Source organism: Gordionus sp. m RMFG-2023, chromosome 4, assembly GCF_954871325.1.
Source record: "Gordionus sp. m RMFG-2023 chromosome 4, tfGorSpeb1-WG-v2, whole genome shotgun sequence".
NCBI lineage: Eukaryota > Metazoa > Nematomorpha > Gordioida > Chordodea > Parachordodidae > Gordionus > Gordionus sp. m RMFG-2023.
In genome coordinates, this window is record NC_088778.1 from 1049202 (window position 1) to 1063360 (window position 14159).

The 14159-nt window shown below is 26.1% G+C and overlaps 2 long non-coding RNA genes across 2 annotated transcripts; one reads left to right on the forward strand and one right to left on the reverse strand.

Moving 5' to 3' along the window:
* Positions 1–362: 362 nt before the first annotated feature.
* Positions 363–1912, reverse strand: LOC135927795 (uncharacterized). Its single transcript, XR_010572181.1, has 3 exons — positions 1779–1912; positions 1671–1731; positions 363–688 (listed from the first exon to the last, which is right to left on the reverse strand). It is a non-coding gene; the product is annotated as an uncharacterized LOC135927795 (long non-coding RNA).
* A 5926-nt stretch (positions 1913–7838) lies between these two features.
* On the forward strand, positions 7839–8826 carry LOC135928994 (uncharacterized). The gene is made up of 3 exons (XR_010572447.1): positions 7839–7971; positions 8044–8101; positions 8716–8826. It is a non-coding gene; the product is annotated as an uncharacterized LOC135928994 (long non-coding RNA).
* Positions 8827–14159: the final 5333 nt, after the last annotated feature.

The window sequence follows — 14159 nt, forward strand, 5'->3', positions numbered from 1 at the left end:
CTTCGTCTTTTTAACCTTTTTAATTTAATACATACCTCTAAACTCAATCGTCACCAATGTGGCGTTTAAGATATAAGCGATTTTATAAGAATAAATTTTAAAAGATAATTTTAATAAAAATAATATGTTTTAATATCTTCATCGAAAAATACATTTGCGATATGACCTAATTGTATACCTTAAAACAAAATACAAAAACGATCGTTAAAACATTGGAAAATAAATAACTAAAATTCTGTGCAATTTTAGTTGAATTCTGAGAGAATTATGTAATAAATATTATAATTAGAATCATTTGAGTATACTAACAATAGTTTATATAATATTTGTATCACTATTATAAATAAATAATAAATAGTTTGTAATGTAATGTAATTAATATATGCTTCTAAAAAAAAGAAGAATTGTTGGGAGATGTAGTTTTATTAATAAATAAATAAAATATCATAATTTATATTATTTAAAATATTTTTCATATGCCCAATAAAATTCATAATTATATATAACGTGAGAGAATGTGTATATATATATATATATGTATAATATATTTTCAAGAAAAAGTGTTAAAAATAAAATTTTATTTCCATCTAGCCACATTGTATGCCGAGAAAATATCATCCCCTTTGACGATATACATAGTATGTAGTACTATGTCCATGTCTAACATATTCTAAAACGTCATTCAATCCTTTCCAAAATATTATTATTATAATTTATAAATTTAAAATATGGAAATAATAATGATAAAACCTTGTGGCAATCTTTGAACTCGAATATTTCCTAATTTCTTTCTTTCTTTCTTTCTTTCTTTCTAACATTATTTTGCAAATTATATTATGAAATTATATTATTTTGCAAATTATATTATTTTGCAAATTATATTATTTTGCAAATTATATTATTTTACAAAATAAAATGTTTTTTTTTATCAAATCAAACTATATTCAAGAAAAATGGAGAAATATTTGTATACACGTCTAGACTCTACTTTGGTTAGCCGGTCAAATAGTTGATTTCAAAGAAAATCTATTAAACTGATATGGGGGGGGGACCAATCAAAATAGATTATAATTTCAAAAAAATGATTAAAAAATTTTGGAATATCATAAACTTAAGACAGCGTCTACATGACAGGATATTCACTTGATGCAAACACCCCCTCAAAAATCTGTATCTACCCCCCTCCCTCCTTAGAAAATTCCCGCCTCCTCTGGCAGCAATATTTTCAACATTATTATGGTACTCTCTATTACTATCAAAATAATATTGTGAAAGCAAAAGAGTTATTTTTTTAGTAAACTTAATTCAATTAAAAACCCTCAGAATTTACATAGAATGCATTATCATAGTACAATCTCTAATCCTGACCTTAGTCTACTCCTCTTAATAGCCTACCCCCTACCCCACCCCCTCAAAAAAAATTGGATGCAAACTGTTCCTACCCTCACCCACCACTCATGTAGGCTCGGAAACCGGGTAAGATAAAGAAATCAATTCGTAAAGGTTGGCTCATTCGAGTGGCATAACAATTCCTGTTCGGTTTTAGTTTGATACTGATAAAATGGCTTGGATTCAGATCATGGAATTGAAATAATACTTTAAAAATCTTAATTTTAGCATTAAAGATCAAGCAAAGCAAACATTTTTTATTTTTTACATATAAACAATACCTTCAGAGGAGACCCCGTAATTAATTATCGATGAACAAACCACATATACAGCTACGAATATCTAGGTATTCATAAAATTAAAAAATTATTTAATTTAATATTACATACCATTGATAATCCTGGAATAATATGCCACATTTTTTTTATAAAACTTTTATAAAATTCGACCAGCGATTATTTGTTATTAAATAAATATATAAATATTCTAATTAATTTTAGTTAATGTCCTTCGATTGTCATCAATTACTTATCAATAATTTTGACATTACTTTAATTTTTTTTAAAAAAAATCCTTGTTTGTTACAATAATAGCCAAGGTCAAGATCTACTAGTATGATATTTGTGTATATATATATATATATATATATTTAAAAAAAATATAAACCGAATTATTGGCAAAAGGTTATCGTATAGTAATTCCTAATTTGTAATTTGTAAAAAATACATCTAGGATTTTAATTGTTGAACCAAAGATCGGATGATGCGACATATTTATAAATCCTTCTTAGAAGCTCAGATCAGATCAGATACTCTCAGAACAAAAATTCTGAACAGAATTAAATCTCTCAAAGCTCAGTTAAATAAAAGAGAAGCTAATTGCTCACAAAGAAAATAAAAATAAAAATAATAATAATTGTTCAAATATATAGAAAAATGTATCACTTGAGATTTGGAAAAATTAATTGCTCAGAAAAATATATAAAAAGCTAAAGAATTAAAAACAAAATGTATCTATAATTAGTATAAAAATCAATCTATAACCCCAACATACGGATTATAAACAGGGATTTTGCCAGGTCAAAATCCTCAAATTGCATGATCAATTTGGGTAAAAATACCTTTTTTTTGGGAGAAATATGGAAAATTTTGCCGGAAAAAATCTTTTTGATGATGGTTTTTGTTCCAGGGTAATAACATACACACGTTTGTAAACAGATGTGTTAGGATAAAATTTTTGTAAGCTAATATAGTCTCTGAAATTTAAAAATCCAATAATTAGGGCCACATTTAAACCATCGAAAATGGCATTTTTTAACAACAGAGCCGAAAAATTGATTATCAATTTTTAGTTGTGAATCCGAATTGACAAAGATTATTCTCGGCATATGGATTTTATAAATGTGGAATCATGCCTAAATGAACTTCCGGCTATTCGAAAAATTCTTGTAAAAATATTTGGACAGCCCTTTTTACAATTTCAAGAGTTGTTAAAAGATACTTTTTTAAAATGAATCTAGCTACAGATACATAATCTAAAAAGTTAACTTGATACAAATACAATTTTTTTTAAAAATGTATCTAGATACAGATAAAATTTTTATTATACTCTTATATAAGCTTTGGACTGACCTAAATTTAGGAATTTTAATTGTGAAAATGCATGAAATGAGCTAAAATTTATTGACTCGATATCACAATTATTAAAATGTGACTAAAATAATTTTAGATTTGAATGTAATATATAAAAATGTATGATTAAAATGATTATAAATAATTATTAGATTTCAGTGATAAAATATTTTCAAAATTTTGGTCATTAAGGCATCAGCGTCTATTTGTAAGACATTTCTCACTACACTAAAAAGTCTTTCTATCAGGTCGCTTGAAGGGGATTGTGGTGTTGTATTTTATGAATAACAATTTTATATCAGGATATTCTTTAAATATAATATAATATTGAAATTCGTTTTTGAAAAAAATTATTTAAAATTTGTATTTGCTGCTGTGGTGTGTACTGAAAAAAACCGGATATTAAAATATTTGTTTGCCATTAATTGAAAACATTGATAATTCATCAACTAATCTTTGTATTAATTGTTTGTTTTTTTCATTAACAGTGTTTGATTTGATTCTTTCTCTTAAAATTTAAAATTATAATTGTAAAACATTTATTTAGTATCTCATACCCTTAAATGTTACAATGTTTCAAGTTGAGGCAATGCTAAGTGAAATTTTCTTATTTTTTGGTAGATATAGCAAACATTTTTACTATCAGAGATTTGTTTTCTTTATTTTGATATATTATTTCAAAATATGCTCTCATAAATTGGCCATGGTTATACAATGTCTGAACTTTTTGATGCTTCACTGATTATTACTTCTTCCTCTTCCTCTTCATCACTAATAATATTAATAAAAAAAATAAAATTCTAAATTAGTATAATAAAATAAAATTACATTGAAAGTAAAAATGGCAGATTCCTTGAGTTGCATTGTAATATCAAAATTTGCCTGGTTTATTGATAAACTCTGACATACTATTCAATGGATATCTATATATATTTTTTTTATATAAAAGTTTTAATATTTTTTAATATATAAATAATAAATATATATTTAAATTATATGCTCATATGAAATAATAAAAATTGTATATCAAAAATGTAACTTAGAAAGTGTGTGAAAACAGATGATCTCTAAAATAATATCTAGATACAGATACTTTGATTAGAAATCAATCAAGTTACAGATACAGATACCACGTTTTTATATCAAATTTCCATTTAAAAAGATATCTTTTTAGAGGTTCACGATATTTTAAAATTCTCTCAATGGCGGGTATCAATGATAATCATCTGATAGGTGCATGTCGCAATAACCTATTCCATATCATATGTGATGCTTGGCTTGATATTTGTTGAAATAGGAATCAATTAATGATTGTTTCTTCGTAATTCGAAAATATTGAGGAGCGTTAGACAATGCGAAGTTTTCAAATAACTGGTTATAAAGATAATGAATTGCCGTTTCTTAAAGTTTGAACCCTTATAAATAAAATAATTATCATAAAGAAATATGTAGGATATAATTTATAATTATGTTAGGTATTAAAATGAATATAATGATACAGTCCAGGCAAAATTTTCCCTAATTCCTAAAGGTAAGTAATGCAAACACATGGTTATTATGATATTGAGTTAGATAAAACATATTAAGGAAGAAGGAAATTGAAAAATTGCGGGAGATTTCCCTTTGCTGAAGCTTTGAGTAATGGGAAATGTCTGCGTGTGAACTAAAAAATTCAGGAACTCTCCAGCTGATAGCTCTTTCATTTCTTTCTTTCTTTCTTTCTTTCTATCTTTCTTTCTTTCTTTCTTTCTTTCTTTCTTTCTTTCTTTCTTTCTTTCTTTCTTTCTTTCTCTCTCTTTCTTTCTTTCTTTCTTTCTTTCTTTCTTTCTTTCTTTCTTTCTTTCTTTCTTTCTTTCTTTCTTTCTTTCTTTCTTTCTTTCTTTCTTTCTTTCTTTCTTTCTTTCTTTCTTTCTTTCTTTCTTTCTTTCTTTCTTTCTTTCTTTCTTTCTTTCTTTCTTTCTTTCTTTCTTTCTTTCTTTCTTTCTTTCTTTCTTTCTTTCTTTCTTTCTTTCTTTCTTTCTTTCTCTCTTTCTTACCAATTTTTAGGGTCAGTAAAAAAAAAAAATTATTATTTTGAAATCAAATTTCCTTCACTCCCGTCCTCCTATTTATGGATTACTCTCTTTTAAGGATAAAATAATCATAGTCATGTAAAGATGGCCGTAAGGGATTCTACAAATCAACGTCAGTTACCGTGAATGACACATTCATGCATATCAATCAATTTATAAAGAATCAAAATAATTTTAGTAATCATTGTTTTGTTATTATCGCTTCCGTTCTTATCACTTGCTATCTGGCACCAGGAATATGTCACGCTTATAAAAAGTTATTGAATTTTTAAAATTATATTCAAAATTAGTTTAAATCTATCAAAAAAAAGGGAAAAACTACAATATATCTATCTAAAATAAATTTTAAAACGTTTCAGTGAATTGTCTAAATGTTCCAGGGGGTTTTGAATTCCCCTATGATTCCTCTTAAACGTCAAAATTGGTTTCAGAAACCTTAACCCAAGATAAACGAAATTCGTATTTCGCGTAATATCTTTTTATTTATAAATGAACCTAAAAAAAGGGAGTGGAACTGAAATTTCTATATTCAGCATTAAACATTTTTAAATTTTATTAACCTTTATATATAATCTATAATTTTTATTTATTAATTTAACGAAGATTTCATTAATAACCAAAAAAGGTAATATTAAGTTTAAATTGAAATATTTTTTTGATCCATGAATCGTAAAAGAATATTAGAAATTCGGTTGGAATACTTTTTTTTTATGGAATATTCATAATTCGAATCGAATACTATAATATATATTTTCAGAATACAAAAGGCGAAAGTTAGATGATATATGTGAGCCTACAAGGGTTTAACACTTTTGAAGCTAAGGGAAATCATTATCTACTCATTCGGATGATCAATCACATCTATAAGATTATCGTCTCAGTCAGGTTAGTCTAAGGAGGTAAACACTTTTATAAAAATTTAAACATTAAATTTGTTACATTTTTCTCAGATATTTGAAAAAACCTTATCAATGACTCGAACATTAAGAACCTTGTTTTTAAATTAATCTCTGCTATTCTCGGCACCCATTGGAAGGGTGTTCGGTACAAGCGTGGTTCCTGGTATAAGCGATCGATAAAATTTTATAATTCTACACATCTTATAAGCCAATTAATTTATAATATTCTTTCTTAAATTTCTTTTATATAATTTAAATTTACCAACGAACCAAGGGAAATTTAAAAATAAATATAATGTTCGAAATATACATTATGTGTTATGCGATAAAAAAAAAAATTTGTTACATGGAATTTTTATTCCATTTCAACCACATTATAATTTCCGAAAATTAATATCCTCGTAATTCGTGAGCATCAAATACATAACGTAGATTTTGATGAAACTTATAGGAACTCCTTGTAGGGGGTGAAATTCTGTATCCATTTTATTAAATCGATTAAAGTTTAAAAAACGATAATGAATTTTATTTGTAATTCTTTTGTATATATACATTTATATAATTATCCAATTTAACTTCTAATAATATGCAACCTCGATAATATAATATTACCTGTCGGAAAGTTATAATATAATATACAAATAACGTCCTTTTAAAATATATAACGTGACCTTTTAAAATATATCTTAACCTTTACAATAATAAATATTTAGATGTAACACATTTCTAACATATATGATGCTTCATTTATTTTTATCCAATCAAAAACAATTTGTAAGAAAATTATTAGTTATAATTTATAAAAATATAAAATGTGGAATGGAAAATCATAGTTAATGCCACTTTGTGGCAATCTTTAAAAACTCTGGGAATATTTCCCTAAAATAAATCCTTAGCAAAGGGGGTAAAGGATAATTATTACAGGATACAGCTTGGAAACCTTTGCATAAATTAGGGAGTTGATCTCACATTATTCAGAGCAAAATTATGAAAGCTAAAAATTTTAACACTGATTTTTTTCTATCTATTTCATTAAAAATATTTTTTTTTTGGTTTAGTATTGTAAACGATATCCTCTAATAAAACAACCAATAAAACCTTTTGAGAATTATATTTAATAAATGTTGCGATTATTCCTTAAAAGTTTTGGTTAGGTTCGGTTATAAATTGTGACAATACAATAGATCAGCTGGCAATTTTGATATTAAAAAAATAGTTTAAAGAATAAACAAGGCCGATATCGGACCAGTCGTCGTTAAATGATAAAAATAAAATTTTTAATTTTTATTCGACAAATCTAATTTAAACAAATGAAATAAATTAAAAAAAATATATAGTAAAAATTGTAAATTCTCCTTAAATAATCAGTAACATTTGTAGAATTCTATAATAGTAGTAATTCTACAATGGGCAGTGATTTCAGAATCCTGCATGCTGAGCTTGGACCTCTTCAGCTCTTCGATATTTCTTATCGATTTTTGGAGGTATCTAGAGATACAAGATCTTTTTGTATCTTGTACTCGGTTATCTTTTTGACATTTTTAATAAGATACTAGTAGTATCTGTATCCAAGATACATTTTCTTTTCATAAATAATCTGTATCTGTATCTAGATTCTTTTTTTATGAGGACATTCCCAACTCTGTCGATTTTGAGTTAGGAGTATATTACCACTTATATTTATTTGTTGGATAATTCCTTATTTTTAGGTCAAGATTTAAACCCTTAGAAAACAATTGATGTAAATACCTTCCAGACCAAATGACAAAAAAGAAAGAAAAAAAAAATTATTGTCAAAATGATTAATTAGCCTTTGTGTCAAATAAAAGACATTTATTTACTACAAAATAAATTTAAAGTTTTTTAAAAATTAAAATTTATGACATTTATTTTTAAAAATATAATTATATTCGTCAAAAATTCTGTCTGGGTCGAATTTTTTTATATAAAATGCTGCAAATTATTTCTCGATTTCTACTGGTTTTTATATATAATATATATCAAATAAAATGATTATATTTTTTCTCAATTTTATATAATAATGACACTCAGGTAATCATCGTTGTCACTTTAGCCTGTTTTTCCATAATTCGATGCCGGGAAACAAAAGGTAGGCTTACATTATTTGGTATTAAAAATGTTTGTCTATGCTTGATATTTACGATTTATTTTATGAACATGAATCATTTCAATTTTTCCAAAAACTCCGCAATCTAAACCGTTATAACGGATATTCCCTTAACAATAATTTATTTTAACATTGTTTAAAAGAAGACGCATAACATTATTAGTTAGACGCTATTTATTCTGTTGGTAGTTTTTTATTCCCAAGACGCCATATTTTCTATCAATCGATAAATATCCAATAGAATTTTTTCAGTTAGAACAATGTAATCTTTATTTTAGGGAATTTCTTATTTTATTTTTAGTAATTCTAACATTGTTTTCTTAGTCACGAGAGAGAAAAATATAGGTATTGAAATTTTAAATTTCCATAATTTTGTTCTGAATGATTAGAAAGAATTCCCTCCAAGGCTGCCTCCTGTTGATCATGCTTTACCTGCTAAGGAATCATTTTAGGAAATATTTAGAATTCTTAAGATTTGCCACAAGGTGCATTGCTATGATTTTCCATTCCCTATTTAAAAAAATTTATTAAATTATACAACTAATAATTTCTTATAAAATGTTTTTCGATTTTGGATTAAAAAATTGTAAATGAAGCAGCAGAGTATGTTTCAAATGGACTCAGGACCACTTTACCCCGTTCAACTAGACCCTATCTAATTCATCAAAATCTGCGTTACAATTTCGATGCTCCCGAAACTTGAAGGCCCATTAATTGCCGGAATTACAATGTGGCTGCAATGGAATACGAAATTTAATACACACACACATATATATATATCAACATTCAATTTATTTCAAATTTTCTTTATGCGCTTCCGTTGATATATTATATAAAAGAAATTTTTTGGCTTGTAAAATGTATCCATATATATTATTAAAATTGATCATTTATTTAGTTACTTAACAATTATAAGTATAGTGATTGTAAGATAGTTTATATCAGGAACCGTGTTTGCTGTACTGAACACCCGTTGAAATGTGTGTCCAGGATAGCGGGAATATCTGAGTAATGATAAAGTAGTTCTCTGTAAAAAAAAAATTTTTGATTTTCAGCTAATAAATTTTTAACTAATTAATTTGCCAAAAAAAATATTATAACTATATAAAATCCCAACGCGATTGAGACGATAACATTATAGAAGTAATCGAATTTCTGAGCAAGTATTCTTCTTCACCAAACCCGGGTTAAGGTCACAAATATTATCTAGAACTGTAGATCATTGTATTAAAGAGTATTTGAATTATGAATAATTCTTGTGGAAATTAATCAGGAATTTTAGAAATTTCAAACCCAACAATCTAATATTATTTGTGGATCATGGGATTCGAAAAATTATTACAATTTAAAAATTAATTTTAACTTTTGGTTTGTTTATAATGAATTAAATTAATAATAAAATTATATAAGATTATCTGAAAGGTTCGTAAGATTTGTAAAATATTTAATGATGAATATAGAAATTTAGGTAGATTCTACCCTTTTTATTTTTGGTTCTTTTATAAAATTAAAAAAGATATTATCACTATTACGCAAGATGATAGGAATTTAGTTTGTCGGGAGTGGTGTTAAGGTTTTTGGAGCCAAATTTTGACGTTTATGAGAGATCGCAGGAGACTCAAGATCCCACCCCCCCTGTAAAATTTGGACAATTCCACTGAAACATTTTAAAAAATTTATTTATCTTAGATGTAGTTTCTACTTTTCTTGACATTTTTATTTAGATAGAATTACTCTTTTTTTTTTTTGCTAATTTTGACTACTTTTTGAAAAATTTATATCCAGCCTTTTAGAGAGACATATCTCTGGTGGTCAGGCAGCAAGTGACGAGATCGAAAACTATTTCGTATCATTTCTTTTCCCTTCTTTCTATATGGAAATTTAAATTTTACAAAAGAAACGGATGGATTCTGTAATCAGGGGCTCCGAATAACGCCTTTTAGTACGGTTCAGGCTCAGATATTTTGGGTTATAATATCGATGATTGGTTTAAACTGGTCGAGTTATTCTTTCGCACATGCATTTTATTTTACAAATTTGTATGGAGGATCATATTTTTTTGTAAAATTTTGTCTTTATTAAGAACTTGTAAGTAGAAGTGATTGACGTTTAATTTTATTTTTTAAAAGACACACACGCCCTAACAAACTCTAAAAACCTATTTTATGTTCTATACCAAATAAGCAGAATTATTTGAAAATTTGATGGATCCCGGCTGTAGTTTTGATGCTCTTATAATCTAATAGTGCATCATTAAAAAAAAGCTGTCAAATAGATTGGCCTCTTTAGAAAATTTAAATGATACATGATTTTATGCTAGTAATGCACAAAATAGTTCCATCTGAACCCATTTTTCTTCTAAAAATAAAACTACCAACTCGGTATTTTATACGGAAGGAAGGTAGGAATACTCAGTCCTGAAGATTTTGCTCATAGATGTCACTCCTATTCCCTGCCTTAAAATTATTTTTATTTTATTTTTTTAAATTATATAAATAATTTAAGCCGAGTTTTTATTTCACATCAACCACCTAATTCCTTCATTTTTTATTTAAAATTTTTCTTTGTTAAGTTTTCAGTCACAAGATTCTTAATGTAATATAGATTTACATTCTTATTTATATTATATTTGTCAATTGTAAGAACATTTTCTTCAGTTGAAGATGTTAAAGCCTGCATTGCCTTGAAAAATTTTTTATACCAAACTAAGGGTACAAAGTTTACATTTTGCAAATGTAAATTGTGACCAATTGTGAAATAAACATGGCCATCTTCCAAACTGTGTTGCCACTTTTAAGGAAAAGATGTGATAACTGATTAAACTGGTTATAACAAGATAGAACTCTTTCTATAATTACTTGAAATTAATTTAGTCTAATTAAGGAGAATGGACACAAACTTGAAATTGCCATAAATTCAAATTACAGGGATTATAAGATAATGACAAGGGATGAATATTGTGTGCCTATATATAACAATTTTATGTATTAATGCATTTTGTAATATTTTAATCGTTAACCATTCTAAAACCAACTTACTAATTACAACAACAATGCACATGCATAATATTATTGGTGACAATTATTATAAAATTAAAATTATACAAAATGTATTTTTACTATCGATGAAATATAACGTCAAAGACATCGCTAAATTATTTTTCTAGATAGGATATACTATTATTATAAGTAAGAAACAGTTTATTGGCATAAAAGCTACTATAGTAAAGAAAATTAAATTTATTATAAATTTATAATCCTTTTTGGCTAAAAATAAATTATCAATTTTTATAAAAAATATTTAACCTATGCGATATAAATATGTTTATCACAAAATGTAGATAGACTATATTATTGGAGAAAATATTGACTTAATATACTATTATTCAAAAAACAAAAGATGATAAAAATTATAGTAATTTTCTGAAAGTCACGGACATTGGAAACTATAATAAAGTAAAAATATTTTGGAAATTTTACTTAGAAATATATTATTTCTTTACATTTTGCGTACTTTAGTTTAATTTAAATATATGGGAGACTGGGGTTAGGTAAACCCCAGGGCTTGGCAAACTACTTAATCTCATTTTAAAATTAAATACACCAGAAGGTTAAAATTTTATCCTAATATAGTTTTCATTAATATACATCCATAGACAAAATACATTTTGAAATAATTAATTACTAAAAATTTTATTTAAGAAATAAAATTTTGATGAAATTTTCAAAAGATTTTTACATGACAGAATTTTAATTTTTATTAAGTTATTAAGTTATAATCATTTATATGTAAATTAAATTTTTATAACAAAGTTTAAACATTCTTCTATAATTTGGATAAGTTTTATGAGTATTTATCAAATCTAGATATTATTTTACAATGATTTGTCAATTTAGAGCTAGCGGACACGTCAATTATCGCAGTTAGTAATGAAAAAAACTTCAAAATCTTGAAAAGGCAATTTCATGGTTGTTTATGATATGTATTTAGGATTTATGCTAAGAAATCTTAATCTCTCCTTAAAATTCATATTTTTTTATGTCAAAAATGTTTATTAAAATAGTTTTATATTTAATTAGCTTCAATTTATAAGTATTATGATATTTTGAACAATAAAATTATTCTATACAAATCATTATTAATAAATAAAAATGCATTTCAATTTATTATGGCCTAAAAAACCAATGGTTTAGGATGCCCCTTGAAGTGGTTTGCCTCACCCCGGTATTAGGGCTTGTTGAACAAAATTTTCACTTTTACAAAAAATAAAATTTAAAAAAAAAATGATTTTATTCTTAAGATTAAACCAAAATAAAACAAACATTACTAATATTCATAATTCTGAGCTAAAAATCTTCACACATCTTTACAGATTTAAACATGAGAATTGCCAAAATATTTATTTACAGAAGAAAAAACAAATTTTATTAGATAAAATGATTACTTATTCAAATCTGATATTTTATATAAATATTATCCTTATGACATTTCCAAATAAAACGTTTTTTTAAAGCGATTTTCTAGCCATGTTTCCAGTTTATTTTTATTTTAGCTTCAGAATTAATTTTTTTTTTTTGCATAAAGCCCACAGACCTAAAATAACTGAAGTATCCTTGTTTTAGATATATAGCCAAATCCATGAAATAAAATAGATATAGACTTAGCAAGTTCATTGGAAATATTCAAAAATGTTGGAAATACTTTGTTTGGGAATGAACTCTGATAAGGCTAAGGTAAATTCTTTTTGAAAATTTAGAAATAACCAAGCAAATTGTCCCAGAAAATAGTCCATAATATATTTTATGAATGTCCAGTTTAGGTGCCAATCAAAAAACATTGTTCTCGCACACGCTATGAGATCGAAAGACATTTATCTCGCCACTGGATATAGTTTATCAGTTCTGAGAATGGAGAATAGACACCCTCAGAAAATTACTGGTAGGGGGGATGCGAGCATTTTTAGGATGTTTACCCTATAAATTATACCTGGAGTGTAGAGATTTGATTATGTCACATTTTTATAAAATACAATTACTTATTCATATTTCAAATTGTTGCTTATAATGATATATTGTCTAAATATTATGAGAGGATGAGTGTGGGGGGAGGTGTCGTTAAATATCGGATAATAATTTTTTTTTAAATTTTTTTATTTTATATCCACTAGGAAAAAAGCAACTATATTATAACTAATCTTTATTAACCTTACTTTATAAGTTTTAGTAATTATCTCAAATTATTTGAGCATTTCTCATCATGATTGAAATGTCTAAAATGAGTTAAAAGCTGAATCAGTGTCGAATTACATATAAATTGCTAGAACACCTCTTGAAATTGAATTAAGATCCACGTATATTTATTGATACATAATTATATCACATTTTATATTGATTATAATTTTATTTAATTTTTTATAATAATTTGCATTTTATTTTCTTTTCTCTCGGATTACATTTTTTATTCTCCTTATTTATTTTTTTTTCTATTTGTGTGAAAATACAAATTGACATTAAAAAAAAATGTAACGTTAAAATGATTTAAAAAAATTGTTAATATAGAATTTTCACCGATTAAATTTAAATACAAATTGATATATAAAGAATAAATTAATTGCCAAAATAAATAATAAAGTAATATCGATCAACATATTCAACATTCCACCCTCCAAAGAAATTCGGCTTATGATTTCCTTGGATAAGTTGAGTGGTAACGTCATTAAAATTCATGATAACCACGCAATACGCCACCCATGTTCATGATGCAGTCTTCTTTTCAAACCGAACGATGGCTTGGTAAAGTAAAGGCAGCCCTTAGCTAACTTTGCAATCAGATCATTTTTGCATGGCATCGGACATCTAGATTCCTCTCGAGCAAGGTTTATGTTGTCCTTCAGCCAGTCATCCAATTCACGAGTCATCGCATCAACCCTGACATATGGAACTCTCCTCGGATGTATGATCTTAGGCACGGCACGGAGCTTCAGGTGAACTTTCTCTTGTCTGATCATGTTGGGTTTGTAGAAGTTGATTCGAGGTCTTTT